Source organism: Schistocerca nitens, chromosome 8, assembly GCF_023898315.1.
Source record: "Schistocerca nitens isolate TAMUIC-IGC-003100 chromosome 8, iqSchNite1.1, whole genome shotgun sequence".
In the NCBI taxonomy this organism is placed as follows: Eukaryota; Metazoa; Arthropoda; class Insecta; order Orthoptera; family Acrididae; genus Schistocerca; species Schistocerca nitens.
The window spans coordinates 24185352-24202275 of record NC_064621.1 but is presented as its reverse complement, the minus strand read 5'-3'; the positions used below and the strand labels follow the sequence as shown (position 1 = coordinate 24202275).

Below are 16924 nucleotides of genomic sequence, written 5' to 3'. Positions count from 1 at the left end.
ATCTCAGTCGGTTGCAGAAGGTACCTCACCCTATGAGATACAATGGCGAGTTGCCGCTATTACCAAAGCGGCGGCGGCGCCGACGACGACGACAGCCGCGAGGGTCTGTATCAGGGGTAGAAAATACATCACAAGAACTAAGTATTTCACGTCGGCATTCTCCGGAGACTCCCAAAAGCAGCAGTTTCTGGTGCCTACTTTAATAGCACCATTCGCACTATTCATTTGCGAGAGCATTTCTTAAATACCGCACCCATTTATAATTTGTTTTATCCTTGACCGCTTTTTTCGAAAGGGCCACGGTGGGAGGGGCTTTTACAAAATTCATTTGCCTCCTGTGAGGATCGAACTCACGACCTCTGGTTTACTAGACCAGCGCTCTGCCACTGAGCTAAGGAGGCGCCTCCTAGCGCGCTTTTCGGGTACTTTGTTCTTATGGACTAGTGAATCGGAGATCTTCAGCTGGAAACGCACCGCATTAGCGACCATTATTTGCATTTAGTTAGCACAGCTGCTGCTTTCCTACACATCTCACACGATATCGATGTACACCTAAAATTCCAAAACAACACATTTATTTCATTTCAGAGTTACTTTCAGCTTCAAATACCATTCCTCTGATATTCATACGAAGCTAGGCATCGTCGTAACCCGTTACGTTCGTTACGCAAGGCTCACGAGAGGGGCGCAGGTTGCATCCGCGTAGACACAAAATTTTGCGCCGCCCAGCGTGGGGCTCGAACCCACGACCCTGAGATTAAGAGTCTCATGCTCTACCGACTGAGCTAGCCGGGCTCCACACAATGCTTTACGAGCCATACAATACTGATGGGACCTGCGACCATCTATGGAAGATCCTTTTGACTACAGCTTATCTCCTGCTGCCACAAATGAGCTACAATCCCATTCAATGAAAAATTGTCTCCGAAAGGCATCAAATCTGCTTCAAATGATACGTGGCTATCAGCACCATTATTCAACACACATGCTCGACTGTGCGCAGACGCCTGTGGCGTAGCTCTTGGGCCCTGAATCAGACGCAGTAGTTCCAACAAAAACTCTCCTGAACGGCTCTGTGCCGAAAATTTCGCTACAGATCACCCTTGTCTTGCTTGAGCTTCAGGTAGACGCCGGTTTGCAGCCAGGAAGCGGACAGCAGCAACTTTCAACTAGTTTTGTAGTACTCAAACAACACAGTAAAACAGCATGCATCTTTTGCAGAACTGGAAAAACTCGACCGTGACAGGATTCGAACCTGCAATCTTCGGATCCGAAGTCCGACGCCTTATCCATTAGGCCACACGGTCACTGGCGCAATACGCTTCCCCAAACACACCTCATTACCGCCATTTGTGCACTTCCCGGAATGAATTTACCATCTTTGACGCAATTCTCCAATTTCAGTACTAAAAATGCGACGCTACTTCTTGCTGTGTCCCATCGCAAGTTACATTCAAGCCCTTATGACGCTCATCAAACAAGAGCGTGCAAATCAGCTTCAATCGCTTAGTGCCATCTCAGTCGGTTGCAGAAGGTACCTCACCCTATGATATACAATGGCGAGTTGCCGCTATTACCAAAGCGGCGGCGGCGCCGACGACGACGACAGCCGCGAGGGTCTCTATCAGGGGTAGAAAATACATCACAAGAACTAAGTATTTCACGTCGGCATTCTCCGGAGACTCCCAAAAGCAGCAGTTTCTGGTGCCTACTTTAATAGCACCATTCGCACTATTCATTTGCGAGAGCATTTCTTAAATACCGCACCCATTTATAATTTGTTTTATCCTTGACCGCTTTTTTCGAAAGGGCCACGGTGGGAGGGGCTTTTACAAAATTCATTTGCCTCCTGTGAGGATCGAACTCACGACCTCTGGTTTACTAGACCAGCGCTCTGCCACTGAGCTAAGGAGGCGCCTCCTAGCGCGCTTTTCGGGTACTTTGTTCTTATGGACTAGTGAATCGGAGATCTTCAGCTGGAAACGCACCGCATTAGCGACCATTATTTGCATTTAGTTAGCACAGCTGCTGCTTTCCTACACATCTCACACGATATCGATGTACACCTAAAATTCCAAAACAACACATTTATTTCATTTCAGAGTTACTTTCAGCTTCAAATACCATTCCTCTGATATTCATACGAAGCTAGGCATCGTCGTAACCCGTTACGTTCGTTACGCAAGGCTCACGAGAGGGGCGCAGGTTGCATCCGCGTAGACACAAAATTTTGCGCCGCCCAGCGTGGGGCTCGAACCCACGACCCTGAGATTAAGAGTCTCATGCTCTACCGACTGAGCTAGCCGGGCTCCACACAATGCTTTACGAGCCATACAATACTGATGGGACCTGCGACCATCTATGGAAGATCCTTTTGACTACAGCTTATCTCCTGCTGCCACAAATGAGCTACAATCCCATTCAATGAAAAATTGTCTCCGAAAGGCATCAAATCTGCTTCAAATGATACGTGGCTATCAGCACCATTATTCAACACACATGCTCGACTGTGCGCAGACGCCTGTGGCGTAGCTCTTGGGCCCTGAATCAGACGCAGTAGTTCCAACAAAAACTCTCCTGAACGGCTCTGTGCCGAAAATTTCGCTACAGATCACCCTTGTCTTGCTTGAGCTTCAGGTAGACGCCGGTTTGCAGCCAGGAAGCGGACAGCAGCAACTTTCAACTAGTTTTGTAGTACTCAAACAACACAGTAAAACAGCATGCATCTTTTGCAGAACTGGAAAAACTCGACCGTGACAGGATTCGAACCTGCAATCTTCGGATCCGAAGTCCGACGCCTTATCCATTAGGCCACACGGTCACTGGCGCAATACGCTTCCCCAAACACACCTCATTACCGCCATTTGTGCACTTCCCGGAATGAATTTACCATCTTTGACGCAATTCTCCAATTTCAGTACTAAAAATGCGACGCTACTTCTTGCTGTGTCCCATCGCAAGTTACATTCAAGCCCTTATGACGCTCATCAAACAAGAGCGTGCAAATCAGCTTCAATCGCTTAGTGCCATCTCAGTCGGTTGCAGAAGGTACCTCACCCTATGAGATACAATGGCGAGTTGCCGCTATTACCAAAGCGGCGGCGGCGCCGACGACGACGACAGCCGCGAGGGTCTGTATCAGGGGTAGAAAATACATCACAAGAACTAAGTATTTCACGTCGGCATTCTCCGGAGACTCCCAAAAGCAGCAGTTTCTGGTGCCTACTTTAATAGCACCATTCGCACTATTCATTTGCGAGAGCATTTCTTAAATACCGCACCCATTTATAATTTGTTTTATCCTTGACCGCTTTTTTCGAAAGGGCCACGGTGGGAGGGGCTTTTACAAAATTCATTTGCCTCCTGTGAGGATCGAACTCACGACCTCTGGTTTACTAGACCAGCGCTCTGCCACTGAGCTAAGGAGGCGCCTCCTAGCGCGCTTTTCGGGTACTTTGTTCTTATGGACTAGTGAATCGGAGATCTTCAGCTGGAAACGCACCGCATTAGCGACCATTATTTGCATTTAGTTAGCACAGCTGCTGCTTTCCTACACATCTCACACGATATCGATGTACACCTAAAATTCCAAAACAACACATTTATTTCATTTCAGAGTTACTTTCAGCTTCAAATACCATTCCTCTGATATTCATACGAAGCTAGGCATCGTCGTAACCCGTTACGTTCGTTACGCAAGGCTCACGAGAGGGGCGCAGGTTGCATCCGCGTAGACACAAAATTTTGCGCCGCCCAGCGTGGGGCTCGAACCCACGACCCTGAGATTAAGAGTCTCATGCTCTACCGACTGAGCTAGCCGGGCTCCACACAATGCTTTACGAGCCATACAATACTGATGGGACCTGCGACCATCTATGGAAGATCCTTTTGACTACAGCTTATCTCCTGCTGCCACAAATGAGCTACAATCCCATTCAATGAAAAATTGTCTCCGAAAGGCATCAAATCTGCTTCAAATGATACGTGGCTATCAGCACCATTATTCAACACACATGCTCGACTGTGCGCAGACGCCTGTGGCGTAGCTCTTGGGCCCTGAATCAGACGCAGTAGTTCCAACAAAAACTCTCCTGAACGGCTCTGTGCCGAAAATTTCGCTACAGATCACCCTTGTCTTGCTTGAGCTTCAGGTAGACGCCGGTTTGCAGCCAGGAAGCGGACAGCAGCAACTTTCAACTAGTTTTGTAGTACTCAAACAACACAGTAAAACAGCATGCATCTTTTGCAGAACTGGAAAAACTCGACCGTGACAGGATTCGAACCTGCAATCTTCGGATCCGAAGTCCGACGCCTTATCCATTAGGCCACACGGTCACTGGCGCAATACGCTTCCCCAAACACACCTCATTACCGCCATTTGTGCACTTCCCGGAATGAATTTACCATCTTTGACGCAATTCTCCAATTTCAGTACTAAAAATGCGACGCTACTTCTTGCTGTGTCCCATCGCAAGTTACATTCAAGCCCTTATGACGCTCATCAAACAAGAGCGTGCAAATCAGCTTCAATCGCTTAGTGCCATCTCAGTCGGTTGCAGAAGGTACCTCACCCTATGAGATACAATGGCGAGTTGCCGCTATTACCAAAGCGGCGGCGGCGCCGACGACGACGACAGCCGCGAGGGTCTGTATCAGGGGTAGAAAATACATCACAAGAACTAAGTATTTCACGTCGGCATTCTCCGGAGACTCCCAAAAGCAGCAGTTTCTGGTGCCTACTTTAATAGCACCATTCGCACTATTCATTTGCGAGAGCATTTCTTAAATACCGCACCCATTTATAATTTGTTTTATCCTTGACCGCTTTTTTCGAAAGGGCCACGGTGGGAGGGGCTTTTACAAAATTCATTTGCCTCCTGTGAGGATCGAACTCACGACCTCTGGTTTACTAGACCAGCGCTCTGCCACTGAGCTAAGGAGGCGCCTCCTAGCGCGCTTTTCGGGTACTTTGTTCTTATGGACTAGTGAATCGGAGATCTTCAGCTGGAAACGCACCGCATTAGCGACCATTATTTGCATTTAGTTAGCACAGCTGCTGCTTTCCTACACATCTCACACGATATCGATGTACACCTAAAATTCCAAAACAACACATTTATTTCATTTCAGAGTTACTTTCAGCTTCAAATACCATTCCTCTGATATTCATACGAAGCTAGGCATCGTCGTAACCCGTTACGTTCGTTACGCAAGGCTCACGAGAGGGGCGCAGGTTGCATCCGCGTAGACACAAAATTTTGCGCCGCCCAGCGTGGGGCTCGAACCCACGACCCTGAGATTAAGAGTCTCATGCTCTACCGACTGAGCTAGCCGGGCTCCACACAATGCTTTACGAGCCATACAATACTGATGGGACCTGCGACCATCTATGGAAGATCCTTTTGACTACAGCTTATCTCCTGCTGCCACAAATGAGCTACAATCCCATTCAATGAAAAATTGTCTCCGAAAGGCATCAAATCTGCTTCAAATGATACGTGGCTATCAGCACCATTATTCAACACACATGCTCGACTGTGCGCAGACGCCTGTGGCGTAGCTCTTGGGCCCTGAATCAGACGCAGTAGTTCCAACAAAAACTCTCCTGAACGGCTCTGTGCCGAAAATTTCGCTACAGATCACCCTTGTCTTGCTTGAGCTTCAGGTAGACGCCGGTTTGCAGCCAGGAAGCGGACAGCAGCAACTTTCAACTAGTTTTGTAGTACTCAAACAACACAGTAAAACAGCATGCATCTTTTGCAGAACTGGAAAAACTCGACCGTGACAGGATTCGAACCTGCAATCTTCGGATCCGAAGTCCGACGCCTTATCCATTAGGCCACACGGTCACTGGCGCAATACGCTTCCCCAAACACACCTCATTACCGCCATTTGTGCACTTCCCGGAATGAATTTACCATCTTTGACGCAATTCTCCAATTTCAGTACTAAAAATGCGACGCTACTTCTTGCTGTGTCCCATCGCAAGTTACATTCAAGCCCTTATGACGCTCATCAAACAAGAGCGTGCAAATCAGCTTCAATCGCTTAGTGCCATCTCAGTCGGTTGCAGAAGGTACCTCACCCTATGATATACAATGGCGAGTTGCCGCTATTACCAAAGCGGCGGCGGCGCCGACGACGACGACAGCCGCGAGGGTCTCTATCAGGGGTAGAAAATACATCACAAGAACTAAGTATTTCACGTCGGCATTCTCCGGAGACTCCCAAAAGCAGCAGTTTCTGGTGCCTACTTTAATAGCACCATTCGCACTATTCATTTGCGAGAGCATTTCTTAAATACCGCACCCATTTATAATTTGTTTTATCCTTGACCGCTTTTTTCGAAAGGGCCACGGTGGGAGGGGCTTTTACAAAATTCATTTGCCTCCTGTGAGGATCGAACTCACGACCTCTGGTTTACTAGACCAGCGCTCTGCCACTGAGCTAAGGAGGCGCCTCCTAGCGCGCTTTTCGGGTACTTTGTTCTTATGGACTAGTGAATCGGAGATCTTCAGCTGGAAACGCACCGCATTAGCGACCATTATTTGCATTTAGTTAGCACAGCTGCTGCTTTCCTACACATCTCACACGATATCGATGTACACCTAAAATTCCAAAACAACACATTTATTTCATTTCAGAGTTACTTTCAGCTTCAAATACCATTCCTCTGATATTCATACGAAGCTAGGCATCGTCGTAACCCGTTACGTTCGTTACGCAAGGCTCACGAGAGGGGCGCAGGTTGCATCCGCGTAGACACAAAATTTTGCGCCGCCCAGCGTGGGGCTCGAACCCACGACCCTGAGATTAAGAGTCTCATGCTCTACCGACTGAGCTAGCCGGGCTCCACACAATGCTTTACGAGCCATACAATACTGATGGGACCTGCGACCATCTATGGAAGATCCTTTTGACTACAGCTTATCTCCTGCTGCCACAAATGAGCTACAATCCCATTCAATGAAAAATTGTCTCCGAAAGGCATCAAATCTGCTTCAAATGATACGTGGCTATCAGCACCATTATTCAACACACATGCTCGACTGTGCGCAGACGCCTGTGGCGTAGCTCTTGGGCCCTGAATCAGACGCAGTAGTTCCAACAAAAACTCTCCTGAACGGCTCTGTGCCGAAAATTTCGCTACAGATCACCCTTGTCTTGCTTGAGCTTCAGGTAGACGCCGGTTTGCAGCCAGGAAGCGGACAGCAGCAACTTTCAACTAGTTTTGTAGTACTCAAACAACACAGTAAAACAGCATGCATCTTTTGCAGAACTGGAAAAACTCGACCGTGACAGGATTCGAACCTGCAATCTTCGGATCCGAAGTCCGACGCCTTATCCATTAGGCCACACGGTCACTGGCGCAATACGCTTCCCCAAACACACCTCATTACCGCCATTTGTGCACTTCCCGGAATGAATTTACCATCTTTGACGCAATTCTCCAATTTCAGTACTAAAAATGCGACGCTACTTCTTGCTGTGTCCCATCGCAAGTTACATTCAAGCCCTTATGACGCTCATCAAACAAGAGCGTGCAAATCAGCTTCAATCGCTTAGTGCCATCTCAGTCGGTTGCAGAAGGTACCTCACCCTATGAGATACAATGGCGAGTTGCCGCTATTACCAAAGCGGCGGCGGCGCCGACGACGACGACAGCCGCGAGGGTCTGTATCAGGGGTAGAAAATACATCACAAGAACTAAGTATTTCACGTCGGCATTCTCCGGAGACTCCCAAAAGCAGCAGTTTCTGGTGCCTACTTTAATAGCACCATTCGCACTATTCATTTGCGAGAGCATTTCTTAAATACCGCACCCATTTATAATTTGTTTTATCCTTGACCGCTTTTTTCGAAAGGGCCACGGTGGGAGGGGCTTTTACAAAATTCATTTGCCTCCTGTGAGGATCGAACTCACGACCTCTGGTTTACTAGACCAGCGCTCTGCCACTGAGCTAAGGAGGCGCCTCCTAGCGCGCTTTTCGGGTACTTTGTTCTTATGGACTAGTGAATCGGAGATCTTCAGCTGGAAACGCACCGCATTAGCGACCATTATTTGCATTTAGTTAGCACAGCTGCTGCTTTCCTACACATCTCACACGATATCGATGTACACCTAAAATTCCAAAACAACACATTTATTTCATTTCAGAGTTACTTTCAGCTTCAAATACCATTCCTCTGATATTCATACGAAGCTAGGCATCGTCGTAACCCGTTACGTTCGTTACGCAAGGCTCACGAGAGGGGCGCAGGTTGCATCCGCGTAGACACAAAATTTTGCGCCGCCCAGCGTGGGGCTCGAACCCACGACCCTGAGATTAAGAGTCTCATGCTCTACCGACTGAGCTAGCCGGGCTCCACACAATGCTTTACGAGCCATACAATACTGATGGGACCTGCGACCATCTATGGAAGATCCTTTTGACTACAGCTTATCTCCTGCTGCCACAAATGAGCTACAATCCCATTCAATGAAAAATTGTCTCCGAAAGGCATCAAATCTGCTTCAAATGATACGTGGCTATCAGCACCATTATTCAACACACATGCTCGACTGTGCGCAGACGCCTGTGGCGTAGCTCTTGGGCCCTGAATCAGACGCAGTAGTTCCAACAAAAACTCTCCTGAACGGCTCTGTGCCGAAAATTTCGCTACAGATCACCCTTGTCTTGCTTGAGCTTCAGGTAGACGCCGGTTTGCAGCCAGGAAGCGGACAGCAGCAACTTTCAACTAGTTTTGTAGTACTCAAACAACACAGTAAAACAGCATGCATCTTTTGCAGAACTGGAAAAACTCGACCGTGACAGGATTCGAACCTGCAATCTTCGGATCCGAAGTCCGACGCCTTATCCATTAGGCCACACGGTCACTGGCGCAATACGCTTCCCCAAACACACCTCATTACCGCCATTTGTGCACTTCCCGGAATGAATTTACCATCTTTGACGCAATTCTCCAATTTCAGTACTAAAAATGCGACGCTACTTCTTGCTGTGTCCCATCGCAAGTTACATTCAAGCCCTTATGACGCTCATCAAACAAGAGCGTGCAAATCAGCTTCAATCGCTTAGTGCCATCTCAGTCGGTTGCAGAAGGTACCTCACCCTATGATATACAATGGCGAGTTGCCGCTATTACCAAAGCGGCGGCGGCGCCGACGACGACGACAGCCGCGAGGGTCTCTATCAGGGGTAGAAAATACATCACAAGAACTAAGTATTTCACGTCGGCATTCTCCGGAGACTCCCAAAAGCAGCAGTTTCTGGTGCCTACTTTAATAGCACCATTCGCACTATTCATTTGCGAGAGCATTTCTTAAATACCGCACCCATTTATAATTTGTTTTATCCTTGACCGCTTTTTTCGAAAGGGCCACGGTGGGAGGGGCTTTTACAAAATTCATTTGCCTCCTGTGAGGATCGAACTCACGACCTCTGGTTTACTAGACCAGCGCTCTGCCACTGAGCTAAGGAGGCGCCTCCTAGCGCGCTTTTCGGGTACTTTGTTCTTATGGACTAGTGAATCGGAGATCTTCAGCTGGAAACGCACCGCATTAGCGACCATTATTTGCATTTAGTTAGCACAGCTGCTGCTTTCCTACACATCTCACACGATATCGATGTACACCTAAAATTCCAAAACAACACATTTATTTCATTTCAGAGTTACTTTCAGCTTCAAATACCATTCCTCTGATATTCATACGAAGCTAGGCATCGTCGTAACCCGTTACGTTCGTTACGCAAGGCTCACGAGAGGGGCGCAGGTTGCATCCGCGTAGACACAAAATTTTGCGCCGCCCAGCGTGGGGCTCGAACCCACGACCCTGAGATTAAGAGTCTCATGCTCTACCGACTGAGCTAGCCGGGCTCCACACAATGCTTTACGAGCCATACAATACTGATGGGACCTGCGACCATCTATGGAAGATCCTTTTGACTACAGCTTATCTCCTGCTGCCACAAATGAGCTACAATCCCATTCAATGAAAAATTGTCTCCGAAAGGCATCAAATCTGCTTCAAATGATACGTGGCTATCAGCACCATTATTCAACACACATGCTCGACTGTGCGCAGACGCCTGTGGCGTAGCTCTTGGGCCCTGAATCAGACGCAGTAGTTCCAACAAAAACTCTCCTGAACGGCTCTGTGCCGAAAATTTCGCTACAGATCACCCTTGTCTTGCTTGAGCTTCAGGTAGACGCCGGTTTGCAGCCAGGAAGCGGACAGCAGCAACTTTCAACTAGTTTTGTAGTACTCAAACAACACAGTAAAACAGCATGCATCTTTTGCAGAACTGGAAAAACTCGACCGTGACAGGATTCGAACCTGCAATCTTCGGATCCGAAGTCCGACGCCTTATCCATTAGGCCACACGGTCACTGGCGCAATACGCTTCCCCAAACACACCTCATTACCGCCATTTGTGCACTTCCCGGAATGAATTTACCATCTTTGACGCAATTCTCCAATTTCAGTACTAAAAATGCGACGCTACTTCTTGCTGTGTCCCATCGCAAGTTACATTCAAGCCCTTATGACGCTCATCAAACAAGAGCGTGCAAATCAGCTTCAATCGCTTAGTGCCATCTCAGTCGGTTGCAGAAGGTACCTCACCCTATGAGATACAATGGCGAGTTGCCGCTATTACCAAAGCGGCGGCGGCGCCGACGACGACGACAGCCGCGAGGGTCTGTATCAGGGGTAGAAAATACATCACAAGAACTAAGTATTTCACGTCGGCATTCTCCGGAGACTCCCAAAAGCAGCAGTTTCTGGTGCCTACTTTAATAGCACCATTCGCACTATTCATTTGCGAGAGCATTTCTTAAATACCGCACCCATTTATAATTTGTTTTATCCTTGACCGCTTTTTTCGAAAGGGCCACGGTGGGAGGGGCTTTTACAAAATTCATTTGCCTCCTGTGAGGATCGAACTCACGACCTCTGGTTTACTAGACCAGCGCTCTGCCACTGAGCTAAGGAGGCGCCTCCTAGCGCGCTTTTCGGGTACTTTCTTCTTATGGACTAGTGAATCGGAGATCTTCAGCTGGAAACGCACCGCATTAGCGACCATTATTTGCATTTAGTTAGCACAGCTGCTGCTTTCCTACACATCTCACACGATATCGATGTACACCTAAAATTCCAAAACAACACATTTATTTCATTTCAGAGTTACTTTCAGCTTCAAATACCATTCCTCTGATATTCATACGAAGCTAGGCATCGTCGTAACCCGTTACGTTCGTTACGCAAGGCTCACGAGAGGGGCGCAGGTTGCATCCGCGTAGACACAAAATTTTGCGCCGCCCAGCGTGGGGCTCGAACCCACGACCCTGAGATTAAGAGTCTCATGCTCTACCGACTGAGCTAGCCGGGCTCCACACAATGCTTTACGAGCCATACAATACTGATGGGACCTGCGACCATCTATGGAAGATCCTTTTGACTACAGCTTATCTCCTGCTGCCACAAATGAGCTACAATCCCATTCAATGAAAAATTGTCTCCGAAAGGCATCAAATCTGCTTCAAATGATACGTGGCTATCAGCACCATTATTCAACACACATGCTCGACTGTGCGCAGACGCCTGTGGCGTAGCTCTTGGGCCCTGAATCAGACGCAGTAGTTCCAACAAAAACTCTCCTGAACGGCTCTGTGCCGAAAATTTCGCTACAGATCACCCTTGTCTTGCTTGAGCTTCAGGTAGACGCCGGTTTGCAGCCAGGAAGCGGACAGCAGCAACTTTCAACTAGTTTTGTAGTACTCAAACAACACAGTAAAACAGCATGCATCTTTTGCAGAACTGGAAAAACTCGACCGTGACAGGATTCGAACCTGCAATCTTCGGATCCGAAGTCCGACGCCTTATCCATTAGGCCACACGGTCACTGGCGCAATACGCTTCCCCAAACACACCTCATTACCGCCATTTGTGCACTTCCCGGAATGAATTTACCATCTTTGACGCAATTCTCCAATTTCAGTACTAAAAATGCGACGCTACTTCTTGCTGTGTCCCATCGCAAGTTACATTCAAGCCCTTATGACGCTCATCAAACAAGAGCGTGCAAATCAGCTTCAATCGCTTAGTGCCATCTCAGTCGGTTGCAGAAGGTACCTCACCCTATGAGATACAATGGCGAGTTGCCGCTATTACCAAAGCGGCGGCGGCGCCGACGACGACGACAGCCGCGAGGGTCTGTATCAGGGGTAGAAAATACATCACAAGAACTAAGTATTTCACGTCGGCATTCTCCGGAGACTCCCAAAAGCAGCAGTTTCTGGTGCCTACTTTAATAGCACCATTCGCACTATTCATTTGCGAGAGCATTTCTTAAATACCGCACCCATTTATAATTTGTTTTATCCTTGACCGCTTTTTTCGAAAGGGCCACGGTGGGAGGGGCTTTTACAAAATTCATTTGCCTCCTGTGAGGATCGAACTCACGACCTCTGGTTTACTAGACCAGCGCTCTGCCACTGAGCTAAGGAGGCGCCTCCTAGCGCGCTTTTCGGGTACTTTCTTCTTATGGACTAGTGAATCGGAGATCTTCAGCTGGAAACGCACCGCATTAGCGACCATTATTTGCATTTAGTTAGCACAGCTGCTGCTTTCCTACACATCTCACACGATATCGATGTACACCTAAAATTCCAAAACAACACATTTATTTCATTTCAGAGTTACTTTCAGCTTCAAATACCATTCCTCTGATATTCATACGAAGCTAGGCATCGTCGTAACCCGTTACGTTCGTTACGCAAGGCTCACGAGAGGGGCGCAGGTTGCATCCGCGTAGACACAAAATTTTGCGCCGCCCAGCGTGGGGCTCGAACCCACGACCCTGAGATTAAGAGTCTCATGCTCTACCGACTGAGCTAGCCGGGCTCCACACAATGCTTTACGAGCCATACAATACTGATGGGACCTGCGACCATCTATGGAAGATCCTTTTGACTACAGCTTATCTCCTGCTGCCACAAATGAGCTACAATCCCATTCAATGAAAAATTGTCTCCGAAAGGCATCAAATCTGCTTCAAATGATACGTGGCTATCAGCACCATTATTCAACACACATGCTCGACTGTGCGCAGACGCCTGTGGCGTAGCTCTTGGGCCCTGAATCAGACGCAGTAGTTCCAACAAAAACTCTCCTGAACGGCTCTGTGCCGAAAATTTCGCTACAGATCACCCTTGTCTTGCTTGAGCTTCAGGTAGACGCCGGTTTGCAGCCAGGAAGCGGACAGCAGCAACTTTCAACTAGTTTTGTAGTACTCAAACAACACAGTAAAACAGCATGCATCTTTTGCAGAACTGGAAAAACTCGACCGTGACAGGATTCGAACCTGCAATCTTCGGATCCGAAGTCCGACGCCTTATCCATTAGGCCACACGGTCACTGGCGCAATACGCTTCCCCAAACACACCTCATTACCGCCATTTGTGCACTTCCCGGAATGAATTTACCATCTTTGACGCAATTCTCCAATTTCAGTACTAAAAATGCGACGCTACTTCTTGCTGTGTCCCATCGCAAGTTACATTCAAGCCCTTATGACGCTCATCAAACAAGAGCGTGCAAATCAGCTTCAATCGCTTAGTGCCATCTCAGTCGGTTGCAGAAGGTACCTCACCCTATGAGATACAATGGCGAGTTGCCGCTATTACCAAAGCGGCGGCGGCGCCGACGACGACGACAGCCGCGAGGGTCTGTATCAGGGGTAGAAAATACATCACAAGAACTAAGTATTTCACGTCGGCATTCTCCGGAGACTCCCAAAAGCAGCAGTTTCTGGTGCCTACTTTAATAGCACCATTCGCACTATTCATTTGCGAGAGCATTTCTTAAATACCGCACCCATTTATAATTTGTTTTATCCTTGACCGCTTTTTTCGAAAGGGCCACGGTGGGAGGGGCTTTTACAAAATTCATTTGCCTCCTGTGAGGATCGAACTCACGACCTCTGGTTTACTAGACCAGCGCTCTGCCACTGAGCTAAGGAGGCGCCTCCTAGCGCGCTTTTCGGGTACTTTCTTCTTATGGACTAGTGAATCGGAGATCTTCAGCTGGAAACGCACCGCATTAGCGACCATTATTTGCATTTAGTTAGCACAGCTGCTGCTTTCCTACACATCTCACACGATATCGATGTACACCTAAAATTCCAAAACAACACATTTATTTCATTTCAGAGTTACTTTCAGCTTCAAATACCATTCCTCTGATATTCATACGAAGCTAGGCATCGTCGTAACCCGTTACGTTCGTTACGCAAGGCTCACGAGAGGGGCGCAGGTTGCATCCGCGTAGACACAAAATTTTGCGCCGCCCAGCGTGGGGCTCGAACCCACGACCCTGAGATTAAGAGTCTCATGCTCTACCGACTGAGCTAGCCGGGCTCCACACAATGCTTTACGAGCCATACAATACTGATGGGACCTGCGACCATCTATGGAAGATCCTTTTGACTACAGCTTATCTCCTGCTGCCACAAATGAGCTACAATCCCATTCAATGAAAAATTGTCTCCGAAAGGCATCAAATCTGCTTCAAATGATACGTGGCTATCAGCACCATTATTCAACACACATGCTCGACTGTGCGCAGACGCCTGTGGCGTAGCTCTTGGGCCCTGAATCAGACGCAGTAGTTCCAACAAAAACTCTCCTGAACGGCTCTGTGCCGAAAATTTCGCTACAGATCACCCTTGTCTTGCTTGAGCTTCAGGTAGACGCCGGTTTGCAGCCAGGAAGCGGACAGCAGCAACTTTCAACTAGTTTTGTAGTACTCAAACAACACAGTAAAACAGCATGCATCTTTTGCAGAACTGGAAAAACTCGACCGTGACAGGATTCGAACCTGCAATCTTCGGATCCGAAGTCCGACGCCTTATCCATTAGGCCACACGGTCACTGGCGCAATACGCTTCCCCAAACACACCTCATTACCGCCATTTGTGCACTTCCCGGAATGAATTTACCATCTTTGACGCAATTCTCCAATTTCAGTACTAAAAATGCGACGCTACTTCTTGCTGTGTCCCATCGCAAGTTACATTCAAGCCCTTATGACGCTCATCAAACAAGAGCGTGCAAATCAGCTTCAATCGCTTAGTGCCATCTCAGTCGGTTGCAGAAGGTACCTCACCCTATGATATACAATGGCGAGTTGCCGCTATTACCAAAGCGGCGGCGGCGCCGACGACGACGACAGCCGCGAGGGTCTCTATCAGGGGTAGAAAATACATCACAAGAACTAAGTATTTCACGTCGGCATTCTCCGGAGACTCCCAAAAGCAGCAGTTTCTGGTGCCTACTTTAATAGCACCATTCGCACTATTCATTTGCGAGAGCATTTCTTAAATACCGCACCCATTTATAATTTGTTTTATCCTTGACCGCTTTTTTCGAAAGGGCCACGGTGGGAGGGGCTTTTACAAAATTCATTTGCCTCCTGTGAGGATCGAACTCACGACCTCTGGTTTACTAGACCAGCGCTCTGCCACTGAGCTAAGGAGGCGCCTCCTAGCGCGCTTTTCGGGTACTTTGTTCTTATGGACTAGTGAATCGGAGATCTTCAGCTGGAAACGCACCGCATTAGCGACCATTATTTGCATTTAGTTAGCACAGCTGCTGCTTTCCTACACATCTCACACGATATCGATGTACACCTAAAATTCCAAAACAACACATTTATTTCATTTCAGAGTTACTTTCAGCTTCAAATACCATTCCTCTGATATTCATACGAAGCTAGGCATCGTCGTAACCCGTTACGTTCGTTACGCAAGGCTCACGAGAGGGGCGCAGGTTGCATCCGCGTAGACACAAAATTTTGCGCCGCCCAGCGTGGGGCTCGAACCCACGACCCTGAGATTAAGAGTCTCATGCTCTACCGACTGAGCTAGCCGGGCTCCACACAATGCTTTACGAGCCATACAATACTGATGGGACCTGCGACCATCTATGGAAGATCCTTTTGACTACAGCTTATCTCCTGCTGCCACAAATGAGCTACAATCCCATTCAATGAAAAATTGTCTCCGAAAGGCATCAAATCTGCTTCAAATGATACGTGGCTATCAGCACCATTATTCAACACACATGCTCGACTGTGCGCAGACGCCTGTGGCGTAGCTCTTGGGCCCTGAATCAGACGCAGTAGTTCCAACAAAAACTCTCCTGAACGGCTCTGTGCCGAAAATTTCGCTACAGATCACCCTTGTCTTGCTTGAGCTTCAGGTAGACGCCGGTTTGCAGCCAGGAAGCGGACAGCAGCAACTTTCAACTAGTTTTGTAGTACTCAAACAACACAGTAAAACAGCATGCATCTTTTGCAGAACTGGAAAAACTCGACCGTGACAGGATTCGAACCTGCAATCTTCGGATCCGAAGTCCGACGCCTTATCCATTAGGCCACACGGTCACTGGCGCAATACGCTTCCCCAAACACACCTCATTACCGCCATTTGTGCACTTCCCGGAATGAATTTACCATCTTTGACGCAATTCTCCAATTTCAGTACTAAAAATGCGACGCTACTTCTTGCTGTGTCCCATCGCAAGTTACATTCAAGCCCTTATGACGCTCATCAAACAAGAGCGTGCAAATCAGCTTCAATCGCTTAGTGCCATCTCAGTCGGTTGCAGAAGGTACCTCACCCTATGAGATACAATGGCGAGTTGCCGCTATTACCAAAGCGGCGGCGGCGCCGACGACGACGACAGCCGCGAGGGTCTCTATCAGGGGTAGAAAATACATCACAAGAACTAAGTATTTCACGTCGGCATTCTCCGGAGACTCCCAAAAGCAGCAGTTTCTGGTGCCTACTTTAATAGCACCATTCGCACTATTCATTTGCGAGAGCATTTCTTAAATACCGCACCCATTTATAATTTGTTT

At 48.1% G+C, this 16924-nt stretch overlaps 33 non-coding genes across 33 annotated transcripts; all 33 read right to left on the bottom strand.

The window, feature by feature from the left end:
* Positions 1-329: 329 nt before the first annotated feature.
* Positions 330-401, bottom strand: Trnat-agu (transfer RNA threonine (anticodon AGU)). Its single transcript has one exon. It is a non-coding gene; the product is annotated as a tRNA-Thr (tRNA).
* Positions 402-722: 321 nt separating this feature from the next.
* Trnak-cuu (transfer RNA lysine (anticodon CUU)) lies at positions 723-795 on the bottom strand. The gene has a single exon. It is a non-coding gene; the product is annotated as a tRNA-Lys (tRNA).
* A 439-nt stretch (positions 796-1234) lies between these two features.
* Trnar-ucg (transfer RNA arginine (anticodon UCG)) lies at positions 1235-1307 on the bottom strand. Its single transcript has one exon. It is a non-coding gene; the product is annotated as a tRNA-Arg (tRNA).
* A 536-nt stretch (positions 1308-1843) lies between these two features.
* Positions 1844-1915, bottom strand: Trnat-agu (transfer RNA threonine (anticodon AGU)). The gene has a single exon. It is a non-coding gene; the product is annotated as a tRNA-Thr (tRNA).
* Positions 1916-2236: 321 nt separating this feature from the next.
* Trnak-cuu (transfer RNA lysine (anticodon CUU)) lies at positions 2237-2309 on the bottom strand. Its single transcript has one exon. It is a non-coding gene; the product is annotated as a tRNA-Lys (tRNA).
* A 439-nt stretch (positions 2310-2748) lies between these two features.
* On the bottom strand, positions 2749-2821 carry Trnar-ucg (transfer RNA arginine (anticodon UCG)). Its single transcript has one exon. It is a non-coding gene; the product is annotated as a tRNA-Arg (tRNA).
* A 536-nt stretch (positions 2822-3357) lies between these two features.
* On the bottom strand, positions 3358-3429 carry Trnat-agu (transfer RNA threonine (anticodon AGU)). Its single transcript has one exon. It is a non-coding gene; the product is annotated as a tRNA-Thr (tRNA).
* Positions 3430-3750: 321 nt separating this feature from the next.
* Trnak-cuu (transfer RNA lysine (anticodon CUU)) lies at positions 3751-3823 on the bottom strand. The gene has a single exon. It is a non-coding gene; the product is annotated as a tRNA-Lys (tRNA).
* A 439-nt stretch (positions 3824-4262) lies between these two features.
* On the bottom strand, positions 4263-4335 carry Trnar-ucg (transfer RNA arginine (anticodon UCG)). Its single transcript has one exon. It is a non-coding gene; the product is annotated as a tRNA-Arg (tRNA).
* Positions 4336-4871: 536 nt separating this feature from the next.
* Trnat-agu (transfer RNA threonine (anticodon AGU)) lies at positions 4872-4943 on the bottom strand. Its single transcript has one exon. It is a non-coding gene; the product is annotated as a tRNA-Thr (tRNA).
* A 321-nt stretch (positions 4944-5264) lies between these two features.
* Positions 5265-5337, bottom strand: Trnak-cuu (transfer RNA lysine (anticodon CUU)). Its single transcript has one exon. It is a non-coding gene; the product is annotated as a tRNA-Lys (tRNA).
* Positions 5338-5776: 439 nt separating this feature from the next.
* On the bottom strand, positions 5777-5849 carry Trnar-ucg (transfer RNA arginine (anticodon UCG)). The gene has a single exon. It is a non-coding gene; the product is annotated as a tRNA-Arg (tRNA).
* A 536-nt stretch (positions 5850-6385) lies between these two features.
* On the bottom strand, positions 6386-6457 carry Trnat-agu (transfer RNA threonine (anticodon AGU)). The gene has a single exon. It is a non-coding gene; the product is annotated as a tRNA-Thr (tRNA).
* A 321-nt stretch (positions 6458-6778) lies between these two features.
* Positions 6779-6851, bottom strand: Trnak-cuu (transfer RNA lysine (anticodon CUU)). Its single transcript has one exon. It is a non-coding gene; the product is annotated as a tRNA-Lys (tRNA).
* A 439-nt stretch (positions 6852-7290) lies between these two features.
* On the bottom strand, positions 7291-7363 carry Trnar-ucg (transfer RNA arginine (anticodon UCG)). The gene has a single exon. It is a non-coding gene; the product is annotated as a tRNA-Arg (tRNA).
* A 536-nt stretch (positions 7364-7899) lies between these two features.
* Trnat-agu (transfer RNA threonine (anticodon AGU)) lies at positions 7900-7971 on the bottom strand. The gene has a single exon. It is a non-coding gene; the product is annotated as a tRNA-Thr (tRNA).
* A 321-nt stretch (positions 7972-8292) lies between these two features.
* Positions 8293-8365, bottom strand: Trnak-cuu (transfer RNA lysine (anticodon CUU)). Its single transcript has one exon. It is a non-coding gene; the product is annotated as a tRNA-Lys (tRNA).
* A 439-nt stretch (positions 8366-8804) lies between these two features.
* Trnar-ucg (transfer RNA arginine (anticodon UCG)) lies at positions 8805-8877 on the bottom strand. The gene has a single exon. It is a non-coding gene; the product is annotated as a tRNA-Arg (tRNA).
* A 536-nt stretch (positions 8878-9413) lies between these two features.
* Trnat-agu (transfer RNA threonine (anticodon AGU)) lies at positions 9414-9485 on the bottom strand. The gene has a single exon. It is a non-coding gene; the product is annotated as a tRNA-Thr (tRNA).
* A 321-nt stretch (positions 9486-9806) lies between these two features.
* Positions 9807-9879, bottom strand: Trnak-cuu (transfer RNA lysine (anticodon CUU)). Its single transcript has one exon. It is a non-coding gene; the product is annotated as a tRNA-Lys (tRNA).
* A 439-nt stretch (positions 9880-10318) lies between these two features.
* Trnar-ucg (transfer RNA arginine (anticodon UCG)) lies at positions 10319-10391 on the bottom strand. Its single transcript has one exon. It is a non-coding gene; the product is annotated as a tRNA-Arg (tRNA).
* Positions 10392-10927: 536 nt separating this feature from the next.
* Positions 10928-10999, bottom strand: Trnat-agu (transfer RNA threonine (anticodon AGU)). The gene has a single exon. It is a non-coding gene; the product is annotated as a tRNA-Thr (tRNA).
* Positions 11000-11320: 321 nt separating this feature from the next.
* On the bottom strand, positions 11321-11393 carry Trnak-cuu (transfer RNA lysine (anticodon CUU)). Its single transcript has one exon. It is a non-coding gene; the product is annotated as a tRNA-Lys (tRNA).
* Positions 11394-11832: 439 nt separating this feature from the next.
* On the bottom strand, positions 11833-11905 carry Trnar-ucg (transfer RNA arginine (anticodon UCG)). Its single transcript has one exon. It is a non-coding gene; the product is annotated as a tRNA-Arg (tRNA).
* Positions 11906-12441: 536 nt separating this feature from the next.
* On the bottom strand, positions 12442-12513 carry Trnat-agu (transfer RNA threonine (anticodon AGU)). Its single transcript has one exon. It is a non-coding gene; the product is annotated as a tRNA-Thr (tRNA).
* Positions 12514-12834: 321 nt separating this feature from the next.
* Positions 12835-12907, bottom strand: Trnak-cuu (transfer RNA lysine (anticodon CUU)). Its single transcript has one exon. It is a non-coding gene; the product is annotated as a tRNA-Lys (tRNA).
* A 439-nt stretch (positions 12908-13346) lies between these two features.
* Positions 13347-13419, bottom strand: Trnar-ucg (transfer RNA arginine (anticodon UCG)). Its single transcript has one exon. It is a non-coding gene; the product is annotated as a tRNA-Arg (tRNA).
* Positions 13420-13955: 536 nt separating this feature from the next.
* Positions 13956-14027, bottom strand: Trnat-agu (transfer RNA threonine (anticodon AGU)). Its single transcript has one exon. It is a non-coding gene; the product is annotated as a tRNA-Thr (tRNA).
* A 321-nt stretch (positions 14028-14348) lies between these two features.
* Trnak-cuu (transfer RNA lysine (anticodon CUU)) lies at positions 14349-14421 on the bottom strand. Its single transcript has one exon. It is a non-coding gene; the product is annotated as a tRNA-Lys (tRNA).
* Positions 14422-14860: 439 nt separating this feature from the next.
* Trnar-ucg (transfer RNA arginine (anticodon UCG)) lies at positions 14861-14933 on the bottom strand. Its single transcript has one exon. It is a non-coding gene; the product is annotated as a tRNA-Arg (tRNA).
* A 536-nt stretch (positions 14934-15469) lies between these two features.
* Trnat-agu (transfer RNA threonine (anticodon AGU)) lies at positions 15470-15541 on the bottom strand. The gene has a single exon. It is a non-coding gene; the product is annotated as a tRNA-Thr (tRNA).
* Positions 15542-15862: 321 nt separating this feature from the next.
* Trnak-cuu (transfer RNA lysine (anticodon CUU)) lies at positions 15863-15935 on the bottom strand. Its single transcript has one exon. It is a non-coding gene; the product is annotated as a tRNA-Lys (tRNA).
* A 439-nt stretch (positions 15936-16374) lies between these two features.
* On the bottom strand, positions 16375-16447 carry Trnar-ucg (transfer RNA arginine (anticodon UCG)). The gene has a single exon. It is a non-coding gene; the product is annotated as a tRNA-Arg (tRNA).
* Between the last annotated feature and the right edge of the window lie 477 nt (positions 16448-16924).